Source organism: Rhinoderma darwinii, chromosome 5 (assembly GCF_050947455.1).
Source record: "Rhinoderma darwinii isolate aRhiDar2 chromosome 5, aRhiDar2.hap1, whole genome shotgun sequence".
NCBI lineage: Eukaryota > Metazoa > Chordata > Amphibia > Anura > Rhinodermatidae > Rhinoderma > Rhinoderma darwinii.
Genome location: NC_134691.1, coordinates 341,484,542 through 341,484,759, shown reverse-complemented (window position 1 = coordinate 341,484,759; position 218 = coordinate 341,484,542).

Sequence of the window (218 nt, the reverse complement as noted above, 5' to 3'; positions counted from 1 at the left end):
TCCCCCTCCCCCAGCACTCCGCCACTGCAGCGCCACCTACCGGAGCAACCAGACAGCGCATCGCGGTACTGACGGTGGCGACATCTAGTGGTGAACCAAGACAGCGCTCCGGTAGTTGGAAGACAGGGACATCTAGTGGCGTTTCTGTAGAATGCAGTGAAACGAACGGATACGTTAGGAAACGATACGTTTGAACATACGTTCTGATCATTTCATAT